Genomic DNA, 16,472 nt, shown 5'->3' on the forward strand with positions numbered 1-16,472 from the left:
GAGAAGAGTCTGTTCATATTCTTTACTCACTTTTTGATGGTATTTGTGTGTGTGTCAATTTGTTTAAGTTGCTTGTAGATTCTGCATATTAGACCTCTGACACATGGTTAGATTGCAAAAATTTTCTCTCATTCTGTAGGTTGCCTGGTCACTCTGATGATAGCTTCTTTTGCTGTGCAGAATCTCGTTAGTTTAATTATATCTCATTTGTCAATTTTAGCTTTTGCAATTTAGCGATTGCTTTTGGTATTTTATTCATGAAGTCTTTGGTCATGCCTATGTCTTGAATGGTTTTGCCTAGGTTTTCTTCTAGGGTTTTTATGGTTTGGTGTTTTACATTTAAGACTTTAATCCATCTTGATGTAATGTTTGTATAAGGTGTAAGGAAGGAGTCCAGTTTATGTTTTCTGAATGTGGCTAGCCAGTTCTTTCAGAGCAATTTGTTAAGTAGGAAATGTTTCCCCATTGCTTGTTTTTGTCAGGTTTGTCGGAGATCAGATGGCTGTAGATGCACGATGTTATTTCTGAGATCTCTGTTCTGTTCCGTTGGTCTATATATCTGTTTTGGTATCAGTACTGTGCTGTTTTGGTTACTGTGGCCTTGTAGTGTAGTTTGAAGTCTGGCAGCAGGATGCCTCAAGCCTTGTTGTTTTTGCTTAGGATTATTTTGGGTTGACAGGCAAACAGGCTCGTATAGTTGGGGTCACATGCCCAGAGTATCACAGCTAATTAAGATGTGAGCTGAGAATTGAAATGCAGTTGTTCCTTCCCTTACCTGGGTCTGTTGTATAATGCATCTTAGCAGCTATTTAAGGGTAGGAATTAGAACATTTGGACTTCTTTTTGACTACTTTTTAACCTGCATTTTGATAATGCAGGAAAGACCTTCATCCTATCCCTGAGCCCCTCTCTCAGAAGGCTGAACCCCACTGCTGACCACATTGTGGGGTGGCCATTAGGAATCAGGCAGGGAGCGGGGGCCGGGAATTAATACGCATGAATTATGTTGCCCAAATTTGCCCATCTTAGAAAGTCTCCTCCACTATTCTGTGTGAAGTGATTATTCCAGGGTAATTGTGCCCTGATGTGCTGCACCTCAGTCTGACTTGTCTTTTTGAAAATCACTGGATTACTTTCATGAATGGGGATATTTCTCTTTCTATTTGAAAACGGCCAACTGTCCTCTGCAGGTGTCCTGATTTGCTAGTTTAGACCCTGAAGATAGCGGTGAGAAAATATTTGGGCCACATCAGAATACCTATTCTCAGCTGGAGCATATATAGAAATTTCTTAATAATATCTAACCATTTTCTCAATAAATATTATATTTAACATTGATAGCTTGGAGGGCAGGGAAGGACACAGATAACACAATCTTGAAAGTTTAATTTGTTTATAAGGTTTTTTTGGTCCTTGTTTAGTTTTGGGATACAAGGTCTTGCTCTGGTGCCCAGGCTGGAGGGCAGTGGCATAATCATAACTCATAATTTGGTTGTAATGGTTCTTTAAAACATATTTTCGCTGAGAGTGGTAGCTCACACCTGTAATCTAAACACTTTGGGTGGCCAAGGTGGGACGATCGCCTGATCCCAGGAGTTCAAGAGGAGTCTGGGCAACATAAGTAGGCTCAGTCTCTAGAAAAAAATTAAAAATTGGCTGGGTGTAGCTTTGCATGCCTGTAGTCCCAGCTATTTGAGAGGCTGAGGTGAAAGCATCACTGGAGCCTAAGAGTTTGAGGCTGCAATGACCCATGATTCAGCCACTGCACTGACAGAGTGAGACAAGTGTGTGCGTGTGTGTGTGGGTGTGTGTGTATAAAAAATTTGTATGTGAAAAAAATTCAACCACGGGAGAAAAATGAAAGCCCATGTTGGAGGATGTGGAGAAATGTGAGTATGGCTCCAGCAACTCAGTGAGACTTGCTTTTCCATCTTGAAGAATTACCCATCCACACTCAAACCATAGCCTAACAAATGCCCGTTCTCACACTATGCCTGCTGGGATACCAGTATGTAGCCTTTTGAAAGAAATAAAATCTTTCACCTAAGAGAAGGACAAGAGAAAAAGAGAGTTTCACATCTAAAGCCTTCATTTTCTTTATGAATCAAGAGCAACTTGTCATTTGAGTTGTCCAAAGGCGACTGACAGCACTAATACACTTAATGAATACACCAGGAAAAATGGGCCTCTCAGATGAGGAGGAGGCACAATGGTAAAAAAAACTCAATCCATTCTCAGCTTTGCATGGTGCTCGCATCTCAAGAAGGGGTGTCAACCATATGAACCGTTTTCACTGGACAAGGCCAGAGGAAAGATTAGTACAACACAACTATGAGGCCACAAATCAAACTGGTAGTGGGAGCATGCATGAGGCTTCAGTGGCCGAGACACTGGTGGCTACCCTTGGGTGTCACTTAAACCTTCGAGGTGAAGGACCTTTTTTTTCCCAATTGGCTCAGAGAAACTAATAAACATTAAAATTGTGATTTGTTTTTCTTTTCAAAATTTCTAACACATAGAGGACTCTCTAACACTGCAAAAGACATTCAGCTATTCATGCAGCTGAGGACCTGCCTGCTCTGTAGAGGGATGGCAGAGCAGCAGCTACCAGCTTTAGTAGCTTTAAGCTCCTCCTCTCATAGGGACAGGCCACCCCCACACAACCCCCCTAACTTCATAGGCTCTGGCTGTCAGCTGCACCTGGGGTACTGTCTTCCTCCCATCTCACTATCTCTCCAAGACAGTCCAGCTCAATCTAAAACCAACCCTAGCATGGCGAGTTGTAGACTCTCTTCCATTCTCGTAGCACAGTGTGACTTCTGGAGAGTGCTCCCCCGTCTTCTTACCTCAACTGATGTGAAAAGAGCCGGTTCCCAGGCAGTTAGATGTTCAGTGACATAAGAGGCCCAGCATGAGCAGGGCCTGCCCACAGCGTGGCACCTCTCCCCTACCTGGCCTTCACGCCGGCCTTTTCTCTTCTGTCACCAATGTCAGGTGATGGTCACCTGTGCCACACCCTCATGAGGTTGGTAAGTAGCAGGGGTGTAAACCCCAACAGATTTCCTGTGACTCTACCGTCTTACCTCCCACTCAAGTAACATTATAAGCATAATTTTACATTTGATCTAATTTATGCATAACTTTTTTATAACATTTCTGACAACAGCCCTCACAACCAAATGAGTCTGGGTTACAGAACACACGGGTGAGGCTGGGGTAGCAGGTTTCACTTAACTTTATTCCAATGTGAAATGAAGATTGATGATTTAAACCCAAAACAAAGTTGTTTATCAGCTGTGGGGTTGCTACACTTGCTAGCTCATGCTCACTTCCTTTGAAACAAGGTACTGGACAGACCATATTCATAAGTAGCTCTTCGCAAAACCCCAGACAGAAGTCCCAGTCAGACACAGCTCCCTCAGGCTCACAGGGCGGCAACCTCCTCCTCCTCCATGTTGGGCTCTGACAGCAGGCAAGGGAAGCAGCACAGGCAGCAGGGGACAGGGAAGGCCCGGGACTGTAGGGATCCCCAAATGCCCCAGAGCTATTTTCTGTAGAAGGGCGCACTCACGTCTCACTCTTTCAGTGCAGTGGCTGAATCATGGGTCACTGCAGCCTCAAACTCTTAGCCTCCAGTGACGCTTTCACCTCAGCCTCTCAAGTAGCTGTGTGGCAAAGCCTCCTATTTTTTGACTTAAAACCTGGACTTTAAGCCAGGTTGGGCCTGGGAATAGTGGCAGCCAAAGCAGCAGCCAAATATACACACTCTAGATGTCTACACTCATGGACACAGGCATATTCCACACTTGCTGGAGCACGAGAGGCGTGAGAGGCACCTGTTTTCCAGCTGCTAACTGATGTCCACACACCCCATTCACTTGTCTTCATTTAGGTCTCTGCATCGTATATTCGCTCAGCCAGTGCAAACACATCTTCTGGGGGGCATCATGAATTGCAGCACCAGCCCCACTTGTTCGGGGAGGGAGTCAGGAGGAATCTGGTCAGCTCCTAATCCCCCAGGACAAAGGTGATGCCCTCTTTTCAGGACTTACATCCAGCAGCGCCATCTCGGGATGGGTTTTTGAAACACAAGCAGCATGAGGTAGCAAGAATGTTGTGACAGGCTAAGGGCCATGGGCAGCTGGCTGCTGGAGAAGCAGCACAGGACAGGCACATCTGCGGGTGGCACCATGAAAAGCCAAGGTAGACACAGCCTCTACCCCCAACAGCCCCAGCCCAGATGGCATTCAAATCTTCCCGGATAGTATTTGGGTACCCGATGCCCATCACTCGCGGGCTCATTAGCACGGTCTTGTTGGTTACTCAGGGACTAAGGGGGTGGGGGATGTAGATCCAGGGTGGGCGCCGCCTCACGGCCAGAGTCCACCTGACTGCAGGCCAGCAAGCCAGCCCAAGCAGCTCAGCTCTAGTCACCTCTGGCGGCACTTTCTATGTATACTTTACACAAAGGTAGAAAAAGAGGTCAACATTTGCTGTTGTGACGTGAAAGTCTATACCCCATTAAGACCTTAAAATGCTATTGTCTTAAGCCCTCTTTAATAAAATGTACACAAATAAACACATACAAGCTGAAACTACTATAAATGAAATATTAGGATTTTTTAAACCCATAAACAGACACGAAAACTGTCACTGTTTGATTGCAGAGAAAGTGGGATTCTGAAGCAGCTGACCACAAAACAGCCCCGCCATATCCCAGGCAGGCCAGGCAGTCTAACACTACAATGCCACGTGATGGTCACAGAGGACGACAGCTCCCATGAGTATTCTAAGGCACTGTGTTAGCTTCTCACTCACAGTCTCAGAATACCCTGTGAGGGGAGGCCCCGCCTCACTAGAGCACAGGAGTTTCCTGAGTTCTTCCCAGAAAACGGTCATCAAAGGGAGGAGCAGGGGAAGCTCACACAGAACAAGTGAGTCCCTAGGGTCTCCTTAACCTCCCTGAGCTCCTCCACATGGGTCCCTCAGGGAAAGTGAGCAGCCTCCTAACCCCCTTAATAGGGTTCCAGTCCTGCAGGTCTGGACTCTCTCATTTTGTGCTACCATAGGGGGTGACAATGCAAACACAGGCCCCCTCATTTGCCATCCCTCAATGCCAGGCCAGGCCCAGAGCCCTTTGCTGACACAGACCAGGGGATGCTCAAGGCTCACCTCCGCACAGTCACCTGTAGTGTACTGAGATGAGCAAGCAGGTGCAAGTAGACACAAATCCCCATGGGCATGGCCTCAGGCATGTTCCACAGGCTCAGGGCCTCACTGATGAGCTCACAGCCCTCCTTCAGGGATCCTGCAGATCACACCCTCAGGAAGCAGTGCTCAGATGAGCAGGCAGGCCCCACATCCTCCACCCCATGATGCTCTGTTCCACTTTGCAGGTTTCTGCATTGGCCAGTCCGCACTGCTTTCTGGTGAGATGTCCGAGTTGAAATGAATGTTGAAGGCCACACAGCTGATGGAGCTCACTGCCTTGCCCATGTTGTACATCACCTCCTGGCTCCAAGGGTCAGCTGTGGAGACACAGCTTGATGGGAAGTAGCCGCACTCCACCATCAATGGTGCTGTGTTGCCCTGATCTGCGCCTCACAGGTCCTTGCTGAGATGTCTGCATGCTTCTCTAAGGGACTGGGTCACGAGGCACCCTTGGCAAGGACCAGCTGGCAGAACAGGCTGGACACTCCCTCAGCCTCCCCAGCAGCCCCGCCTGTGCTGTCATCTGTGCTGATGATCTCCGTGGTAAGATTATGGGAAATTTTTTAAAGCATCATTTCCCCATTCACTTACTTATCTTAATAACAGCACTGATAACTTTTAAGCCCTAGCAAGCTGAAACTGCAAGACACATGATCTTCTGCCTTAGAAGGGCCATGTTAGGGCAGTGTGTGCCCAGGTGAGAGTCCCATGGTTGTTAGTGGAAGTGGGGAGATGTATGGGCCTGGCCCCATAGCCTAGTGAAAAGTAGGACCCCCTCTTTCCAGAATATGAAAGTCTCAGAGGCCGTGAAATGGTGCTTGGGTGGACTGCCAAGAAGCAGAAGGCTAGAAGGCCTGGAATGAACCCCAACAGCCTTCAAGATGCCTGAGAGGGCTGGGTTCATTCCAGCTTTCTTTGCTTTCATCCTGTTAGCAAGAAAACCTGCTCGCAGATGGCAGGCGGGCCTGAGGCTGCCATTCCCTCATCAGGGGCTATAGGCACATTTAATGTGGCTCTTTCTTGAAGCAGCTGCTCAGGCCGGTTCTTGCAAAGCAGTTCCCTTATCCACAGGTCCTTTTTCCATCCAGTGTCTGCAGAGGGATTAGGGAGGGAGACAAGGGCTCAGCCTGGGCGTCACAACCTGCTCTGAGATATCTCTTTTGTTACTTCCTCACAGATAGACTCAAACTTCCAAATGAACACACCAGCATGGAGGCTCCAGGAAAGTGCACAGAATTCTGTCTAGTACCCAGGAGGAAGGGGGTTCCCAGTGAGGGCAGGGCCAGGCTGCATGTACCTCTTCAGGAATGTTCTCCTCATGGTCCAACTTCAAGGTGTCCATCCTCTGTGTGCATGCAGTCCATGGAAGGCTCTGCCTGGGGAGCCGTCCAGCTGCACACCTGCAATGTGTTGATGACCCTCTTGAATGGGTGGTTGTGGGCCCCATGGCAGGTAGCAGAGAGGGAGATGCTCAGCCCACAAAGCCCAGAGCCCTGCCACAGGCTACTGTGAAGCCTCCACCTGCTCTAGGTTCTTGCCCTGAGAGGCTGCCCTGAAGTCAAACAGAAGCAGGTGGGCCTCTCTCCAGGGCTGCTCTCTCCCCCACTGACAGCTCCCTAGAGGGGGACTCAGATGGCGGCGACAGATTCCTCAGGCAGAAGGACTGGAGTTTAGGCTGACCGATTCATTCCATACCCCCACGTGACATGACACAAGGCAGGGGATGTGGGACAAAGGCATTGCCTTTTCTTCTGGCATGAAGAATGGCTTAGGAAGCAGGGTCTGGTGAGGCTGGGGTTGAGCGATAGGCTGTGGGCCACAAGGAGTGGTCGAACACTGAGTAAGTGTTCTGGTTAACTGTCCGCAGTCCCAGAACAGGTGGCATCCCAGGAGCCTGGGAGGGGCTGGCAGAGACTTACTGGTTCCAGCAAAAGCCCCATGTGGATGCAGTAATGCTGCCTGCTTGTTGGCTGTAATTACAAACAGGTACGTGAGGTCCCCATGCATCTTGCAGCTCTCAGAGAGTGGGTTCCAGCTGCTCATGGTAGGCACTTTTAGTCACTGAACGTGCTTCAAAAATGGCCAAGCTTGACTAAGCCAGGCATCTTGCTGTGAGATCCTCCACCCAACTGAGGACCCTTTTTCTTTTTCCCTCTGGCAGTTTCACCTTCCAATTCTGGTTCTGGAGACACGATGGCCCCTCTTGGACTCCCGGGAGAATGTGCTCAGGTGACACACAGTCGACAGGGCCCATTTCTATGCCATTCTTCCATTTCCCACTGTTTGAGGGGCCGAGGCCGGTGATCAGCACAGGGCCACACAGGGCCAGCTGTCTGCAGCTAAATGTCATGCTGGTCTGGATGTCTCAGGGCCAGAAACCTCCAGGTGAGATGGCTTGGTCCTCAGCACCTGGCTTCCATGCTCCTTTTTCCTCTGTTCAATCCTGGCCCCAATGCCTCCCGCAACTCTCAGGTCACCATTGGCGAAGATGCTCAGGAAGAACAAGCAGCTGCACTCAAACCTGCTGAAGGTGGCATATGGGTCCTGGCTCTTGAGCTGATCTTGGACATGGTACATGTAGATGCAGGCCTTGAGCAGTGTGTGTAGCTGTTTCCGGAAGGAGGGGAAAAGGATTTTCCAGGGTCCTACACCTTAGGATGACCCATCTAGCACAGAAAATAGTTTGTAAGGTGCTATCACGTGTGATTTTAATTTTCAGCTTTAGGCTTTCATTTTCAAATTCCACAATAAACACATAAGGTGGTGTTCTGATTTCAACACACACACACATTGTCTCCCTCTCCCTCTCTCTTAGAATCTTCCAGTGCATTCACACTGAAAGCCAAAGTCCTCCCAGAATCTTGTGAGAATCTAAATGATCTGAATAGTTTGTCATTGCTCTTGGGGATCTGGGAAAATCTCTGCACATTTCTGGAGACCGCTGTTATGCCATTTTTTATAAATCTGTTGGGTTTCATTTCAGAAGTGTGTGAAGGGAGTTGTGGAGGAATTGGCATTTGGTTTAGAAATTCCAGGAACGCCAGAGACAGATGATACTTGTTTTCTGCGTCATAATGTCAAGTCTTATGAAGGCTAAAACCTAATTCTACAAAAAAAATTAGACTGAAAAACTTTATAGGCAAAAATTATCTTATTAAAAAGGAAAATCGAATTATTTTATTTAAAAATTTTCTTTTTCTTGGTAGGACCTAATCATAGAAATTTGAACTCTGTATGCCAACAGCCTCTACTGTAGGATGGCTTATTGTATGTACTCATTTTACAGATTTCTTACAAAAACTTTTTCCTTAAGGGAAATTATAATACTGTTCGACATATATTGAATTCCCAATTATTACCTTATTTCTCACTTATTATTTTATGATTCTGTCTTCTTTAATATGAAGATTACTATGACTGTGTGTTCACTTTCTGAATTATCATGTGTCAAATTTGTCTGTAATTTCAGTTTGAAAAGTTCTAAGATAGCATATATATTCAATATATTCAATATATTGCTAATATATTCAAATGAATATATTATGTATAAATTATATAATTAATAATTTATTAATATATTTAGCTTTATGTTTAACTGACTCTAGGCACTATGTTACTATTAGCATTTTCTTCCAGTTTTTCCAACTTTTATTTGACTAATAGTACAATTTATTTCCAATTTTTATTTTATATATCAATGTTTTATATTGTGTTTACAATATTTATATTTTTACCATATATAAAAATGTAAGACTTTTCTATTAAAGGCTAGATTACAGCCTTACCATTTTGTGTAAGAAAAGCAGCAATGCATCAAGTAGCATAATATAAAACTTTCTCTACTATTACTTAAAGGCTTATTCCTTAAAACTTTCACATCACATCTCTTTGTAATAATTATAATGTGTTTCCTCTGAATTGTTGTTGCCCCAAATGTATCCAAATAATTCAAAATTTATACTTTTCATGGATTCACAGGAAGAGTTGAAAATTGTAGTTACGTAGGATTCTTTTTCAGTTGGACACTCTGTTCATTCAGGATTTTATGGATTAAAGTTTTCCTTAATTAGGTTTTATAATTTTATGTTTCTGCATTTTTTAGAGTAGGCTGACTCACATCAGTTAATTGTGTTTTTAGTTTCTACCTGTTTATTATGATTTTGAATTACATTATTCAAATAAGAATTTGGGGGTTAATGTTTCTTTTAACTTTGTTTTGCAATTTTACATTTCTGTGTTTCATGTTTTAGGGTAGGGCAACTTACATCAGTTTATTGTTTTTAGTTTTAATTTATATAATGTAATTTTGTATGGCAATATTCAACTTTGTACACCTTAGGACAGTGTGGTGCAAAATTCAAATATTAACCATCTCTATGTCTTTTGTTAATATAATGATTTAAGTGTTTGTTTGCTTGTATAAATATGGCTCCTATTTTGTTTATGACTTGTATATTTTCTTCTTGTTTGATGGCCAATAATTGATTCTGTCTAAGTGAGTAATCATGGAAATTGTCTTAATTTCAACATCTATTGTTTATATTACCTTAGTGTGAAAGAAAGATTTATGCGATTTGAACATAATTTTTCAAAAACTTTGTAACTCTGTCTCTTCGAGTGTCTCTTTTTTTTTTATTTTCAGTTTTTGACAGATTCTTACCCTGTCGCCAAAGTGCAGTGGCACAATCTTGGATCACTGCAACTTCCACCTCCCAGGTTAAAGCAATTCTCCTGCTGCTGCCTCTTGAGTGGCTGGCATTAAAGGTGTTCACCGCCACACCTGGCTAATTTTTGTATTTTTCATAGAGCTGGGTCTTCACCATGTTGTCCAGGCTGGTCTTGAACTCATGGCCTCAAGTAATCTGTATGCCCCAGCCTCCCAGAGTGCTGGGATTACAGCCATGAGCCATCACTCTTCGCCCTTGGGTGTCGTTTTTAATTTCGATTGTGGAAAAAATACATAACATAAAATTTATAATCTTTAACATTTTTTCTTATCTAGTTCAATCATGTAAAGTGTATTTACATTGTTACGCTACATATTTGTAAAATTTTTTCTTTTACAAAACTAAAACTCAGTACATATGAAATGACAGCTACTCATTTTCCTTACCACCTGGCTCCTGATAAAAATCGTTCTACTTTCTGTTTCTAAGTTTCAATACTTTAGATATTACATATAAGTAGAATCATAGAGCATCTGTTTTATTGTGACTAATTTTACGTAGCATCATGTTCTCAAGATTTCTCTTTATTGTGGATGGTACAAGATTTTCTGCCTCTAAAGCTGAGTAATAATCCATTACTTTTATACTACACATTGTATTTATTTATTTATTCTATCAGGAAAGTTTGTGTTGCTTTCACTTATTGGCCTCTGTGAATAATGCTGCAATGAATATGGGTGTGCAAATAACTATTTGCTCATATGTGCGAGGTTTACATCTGTGCTATCTTCTGTTTTATTGGAAAAAGTGTCTGTCTTTATGCCAGGAACAAACTGTTTTCATTACTGTTGCTTTGTAATGTGCTATGAAATCAAAAAAGGTGAGGCCACTAAGATTGTTGTTTTTTTAAAACATTTTTGAGCTCTTTATGGTCACTTGAGATTCCATATAATTTGTTGGTTCCTTTTTCTATTTCTAAAAAAAAAAGTTGTTAATTTAAAAGGGATTGCATTGAATCTGTAACTCGCTTTAGGCATCATGAGCATTCTTCATAATATTAAGTCTTACAACCCTTAAACATGAGCATGCTCAAAAGTGAGCTAATTTCCATATATATGTTGCTGTCTTTGTTTTCTTCTGTTATTGATTTCTAGTTTTATTCCATTTTGATCAGAAATAATAGTCATTGAAAGGCTAAACCACTCTGGGAAGTGACCTCCATTACAGAACATTACAAAGATATGTGAGGGCACCTCTTCTGCCCTGATGGGCTACAGGGATGAGTTGTCTGGGATGACATATTGCAGACAAATGCAGGGAACAGTATAATCCCCTTTTCATGTAAGCTCTTCCCTATTTTTCTAGAGTACTAGTGATAGTGATGACTTTTAAGTCTTGGAGAAGGTCTGGCAGTACCGTGAAGTTGCCTGCTACAGATGAAACCAAAGGTGAATAATTAAAACTATACAAACTGTAGTAACATGAATAAATACAGCCTAGTGTAAAGTAAAAACAACAAAAAGTCCTCCTCTGCTATTTCTACAAGAATGTAGAAAGGGACTTTACTCTTAACCGAGTTCCCATTGGGACTAGTTCAGGCTAGATTTTTGGGGGGCAGATCTTTGGGTCACTCATGGAAACCCCCTACGAGAAGGCCCAGAGAAATTCCATATTTGGGTCTGGATCCTGGGCCCATCCTGGTTTTGTCAGGCCCCTCTCTGTAGAGACCCCCACGTGCCTGCTCTCACCGTAACTCACTGTATGCCATGCTTGGGGGTATGGTGAACCTGCCAGTTGTCCAAGGTTATGGAGGAGTGGAACGCATCAAATATCTGCTCACTGATTTTAATGCAGCTCTACAAAGTGTGTTCCCGGCAGCGAAGCCAGAAAAAAAAAAAAAAAAGAAAAAAGAAAAAAAATAGAAGTCAATTATCTGCTTTTTTTTTTACCACCAGGTGACATCTCCATTAGAAATTCTGTTTCCTAGATCAGGAACATAGGATTATCCGCATAGACCTCCAGCCAATGAGGAAACCAGACGACAGCTTAAGGCCTTAGGATTCACATCTGAGTAGACACACTTGGTCCGCAAAGCTCAACTTTTTATTCCACCAGCCATGACCTGGGTATGAACATGACAGACCCAGCAGGGTTCCAATGCCTTACAACCTGCCCCTGTGAGGAAGAGCCCCTCATTTCCTGCTCCCCCTGCAACAAATTGTAATGGTAGGCAGGGTCGTGTTGCCCAGATTGGATGACAAGAGTGGCCTGCCATGGACGGACCCGCCCTGGGCCACAATGTGTTACCTGTGTGTGCCTCTTGTCGAATGGCCAGTGGTACCAAGGATGTGGGCTGAACCAATATGTATATTGCCAGAAAAGGCCCTCACTTTGAGCCTTTCTCAGGCAACAGCTTAGGAATATAGCATACAATGAGAACACAGTGCTCTCTCAAGCATCTCCCATGAAATTAGCGAGATACAGGGCTGCTCTAGAATATCGGTGTCTGGTTCCCAAAGTTCTAAATTCTGTTAGGTTCTGTCACAAAAGAAGTCTGCTAACTTCTTCAAGGTTTTATTCCCTGAGCCCTTTTACTCCATAAATCTATGTGAAGGCCCTGCTGGGCTGCTGATTTCTCACCCTCCTCTCCCATGTCATCTCTTTACCTGTAAACAGTTATGCAAACACAATTATGCCCCTTACTGCCCCAAAAAGATTTAAATGCAGCCAGGGCCCCAGGTTTGAGAGAACAGAGTTGGGTTAAAATCTTCTTTTCCTTTTCATTTCTGTGACCATATAAAAATCACTGTATGCTTTAGGTCTCCCCAGCCGTGAAGTATGCATAATGGGATTATGCTAGCATCAACTTCCAGAAAGAGTCATTGGCGATATGTGAGATAGAATGAATAAAACTCGGTTGGAAGCAGTGACTCTTGCCTGTAATCTTAGCAGATTGGTAGACCAAGGCGGGTGGAACACTTAAGGCCAGGGGTTTGAAACCAGCCATGACCAGCATGGCAAAAACCCTTCCCTACTAAAAATGCAAAAATTAGCCAGATGTGTTGATGCATGCCTGTAATCCCAGCCACTCAGGAGGCTGAGGTGTAAGAATCACTTGAGCCCGGGAAGCACAGATTATATTGAGTCAGGATCGTGACACTGCACTCTAGCCTGGGTGACAGAGCGAGACTCTGTCTCAAAAATATATATATAAATATAAAGTGTATATATATTTATATTCATACATTATATATAACTGTATAATATATAAACTTATATTTATATATCTTTATATATAAAAGACATATATTTTATATATATAGCCTTATTTTTACATTCTACAGCAGAAGAAGTTGAAATCAAAAGAAAATCAAATACTGTCTTCTGGCATTAAATATTCCAGTGCTGTCAATTATATTTAGAATCTTATGTGTATGCCTCATCTCAGCCTATGTGGTGGGCGCCCCCAACACACTAAGTTGTGAGTGACTCTGTTATGTAAAAACGCAGCTCACCGCTCAGTGCCTCAGAAGCCGGTACTATAACGCCGGGTTTCCAACAAAGAGATGAGATTCCAGCTCAAGTCTGTTTCCCTGTGCTTACTTAAAGGTAGTAATATTCTCAGAAAAGTTTAGGAGGTGGGTTCTGGGTTAGTAGGGAATTGCTGAAAGGAAAAATGTATGGAAAGTCAATGGGCATCAACAGTCATCTTTTCCTGCTACACACAGGTCACATGTGCAAATTTGGGGAGAGTTAGTATAAAACATATGATGGAAATTTGGGCTCTGACATCAGTGAGCTGATTTCACACAGACTCCAGTTGACCATATTGGTTCTGACCAATTTTAGCCAGTTTTTAGAAGTCTCATAAGTGGAATAAATTTCAGTCTTTCAACAAGTTGTATCTTTTCTTATCTGTCATTCAGCAAACTGAAGTAATTTCTCCTAGTCACTGGTTTAACTATTTGGGGACCTGGTTCTAGTTTCTGTCAAAGAGAATACAACAAATGTGATAGGTTATCACTTCTGACTTAGTTCAGGCTTCTATACCAAAAAACATAGACTAGGCAACTTATAAACAAAAGACTTTAGTTCCGGAGGCTAGAAATTTGAGATTCGGCTTCCAGCATGGTTGGGGTCTGGTAAGGACTCTCTTCTGAGTTTCAACCTCCAGACTTCAGGTTGTATTCTCATTTAGCAGAGAGAGGGAGAGACAGCCTTCTGTGGTTTCTTTTACAAAGCTAGTAATCTCTATCATGAGGGCCTCATGCTTAGGACTTAATTACCTCTGACCTGCTAAGGCCATTACGCTGGGGATTAAGGTTCTGGAATGTGAATATGGTGGGGAATCACATAGTCTATTGCAACTTCCAAAGTTATATTTCTAAAACAGCTATTATTTTCCTCCTGCTTGCTCTATCCTGTGCTTCCTCTCTCAATCTCTCTGTCTCCCTTTCTCTCTTTTTCTGTGCATATGTCTGTCTATCTCTTTCATCTTCCATCTCTCTATTATATTCCTCAAGATGAGGAAACGATCTCCAGTGTCCTAAGATGCTCTAGGCACAGACCCACATGATAGAAAACTGAGGAGATTCTCAGGCCAATCGAGAGTAAGAAACCTGGGCTCTCAGTTGACACTGAATCGTGCCAATTTCCCTGAGGAAGATTGGAGGCTGATCTCTCCCCAAATCCAGCTTCAGTTGAAATCACATCCCCAGCCTCGTAAGAGACCTTGAGGCAGAGGCACCCAACAAAGCTATATCGAGATTCTGCTTCACAAAAACTGTGAGATAGTATTTGTTGTCAAAAAGTGCTAAAATTCAAGGCAATGTTGTCAGAGAGGGGCAAATGACTAACCTCCTCTTTCAGGCCCCAGGATCCTCCCGCCCCTCTCTTCCTGTCTTTGTCAGGCTGCCTGCAGCCACACTTGTCCCGTTATAACCTCCTCTGCTGAACTCACTTGTGCCTTAGAGTCTCTTCACAAAGAGTGGCTTTTCCCTGTCACACTTTCCACATCTGCGCAGGACTGGCTCTCTGTTGTCATTCCAGTCACAGCATAATGTCACCTTAGCGAGACATTCATGTCCCCTCCACGCAACCTCTCCCCAGCCCTCCCTCACAACATTCTACTTTATTTCCGTTATAAAATGCTCTTTCCTTTCGCATGTACTTGCTTTAGTGTTTTTGTCCAGCAGTCCTCAGACTGTGAGCTCCCCGCGGAGAGGCAGGGATAACATAATCATTTTTGGTGCCACATGGTGAACCTCCCAAGGTAGCTCCCAGAGGGTGGGTGCTAGGGAAAGAGTCGGTGAGTAAAATAACATGGAAAATCACAAAGCCCTTCTTCCTGCTTTTGGCCACCCAATAATGTGGAGATCAAGAATGACAACAGGAGGTGCAGGACCTCAGAGTCTTAAAAATTCTTGTAGTCATTGGAATGACAAATTTTGGTGCAGGGTCAACATAACAATCTTTGGAGTTTTTGAATATTGTAAGTATTCAAATCGCGGCCATGTTTAAAAATATATGCCATATATTTTTATGGCATCCACCCCTGTGTGCCTGTGTCCCGCATCCACCTCTCTGTTCCTGCCGGCTCAGGAGACAAGTTTCTTCCTCCTTCCGCACACTCGGATCAGGCCGTCCTCTCTCCGGCGCCTGAGGCGGGCATGGGGCCAGCCTGTCCGCGAATAGCCCGAGAACGCCCGGCCTGTGCCCTGTGCTCGGCGTGGTGTCCCGGCTGGTGCCCCTCAGAGCCCCGAACAAAGCAGCGCCGCAGGTGTGCAAGGACCCAGCACCAGGCAGCGGTGAGCGGATGGATGCTCCAGGGATGTGGGGCTGCTGGCAGTCAAGAACCCATTGCCAAATTCAACGGCATAATGTTGGATTTTTTCCTCTGTATTTTTGTGTAGGAGTTTTACAGCTTTCAGCCTTACATTTAGGTCTTTAATCCATTTTGAGTTTTTTAAAAAATATGGTATAAACTACAATTCTGATCTCTGTATTTTACGTGTTGATACCAAGTCTTCCCACCATTGTTTGTTAAAGGAGTCTATTCCTTCTCCACAGTTTGGCCTTTACACTCTTTTTGAAGATCATTTTGACGGCATATACAAGGCTTTTGTGGAGAGGGGTGGTCTCTATTATTTACTATGTGTGCATGTCTTGATTTAATACATTTCTTTTCTGGTTTTCTCCTTTTCATTTTTTGAGACAGGTTCTTTGTCATCCAGGCTGCGGTGCACTGGTGCGACCATCGCTCACTGCAGCCTGATCTCCTAGGCTTAAACAATTATCTCACCTCAGCCTCTGGAATAGCTGAGACTACAAGTTCATGTCACCATGCCTAGCTAATTTTTATTTTTATTTTTATTTTTTGTAGAGATGGAGGTTCTCACTATGATGCCCAGTGTGTTTTGAACTCCTGGGCTCAAGCAATCCTCCTACCTCAGCCTTACAAAATGCTGAGGTTACATGTGTAAGCCATAGAACCTGGCCTCAAAATACCACATTTAAAAAGAGTTCAACAGCACTGCCACTAGTTTTTGATTTAAAAATTGTGACGGCTCCCCACTTGACATTCTGTTGCAAGTT

Source organism: Pongo pygmaeus, chromosome 16 (assembly GCF_028885625.2).
Source record: "Pongo pygmaeus isolate AG05252 chromosome 16, NHGRI_mPonPyg2-v2.0_pri, whole genome shotgun sequence".
Taxonomy (NCBI): domain Eukaryota; kingdom Metazoa; phylum Chordata; class Mammalia; order Primates; family Hominidae; genus Pongo; species Pongo pygmaeus.